Genomic DNA, 322 nt, shown 5'->3' with positions numbered 1-322 from the left:
AGGCTACAGAGAAAAGGTGGACAGAACAATCAAAGTATAAATCAATCGACCTGGAAATCCCTTCACGCTCCTTCCGTCTGTTATTAGCAGCTGGAAGCATCTGGGCTACTGACCGCCATCTTGGAAGCAAACCAGCAAGCGGCTGACTTATTAGATCCCGGCAATGCATAAGTAAGGTCTGTGCTTACGTGGGACTACACTGCCAGGTCCAGATGGACATCAGATGTGGGATTATTTGGAGGGATTGGGGGACTAGCTTTGTGAGGTCCTCCAACACCACCAGATAACGAGGGGGCAACAATCCGATCACGGCTGTACACCA

This window comes from Nanorana parkeri, unplaced genomic scaffold (genome assembly GCF_000935625.1).
Source record: "Nanorana parkeri isolate BGI_ZX_2015 unplaced genomic scaffold, ASM93562v1 scaffold2644, whole genome shotgun sequence".
Taxonomy (NCBI): domain Eukaryota; kingdom Metazoa; phylum Chordata; class Amphibia; order Anura; family Dicroglossidae; genus Nanorana; species Nanorana parkeri.
Note: the sequence above shows the minus strand (reverse complement) of the source record.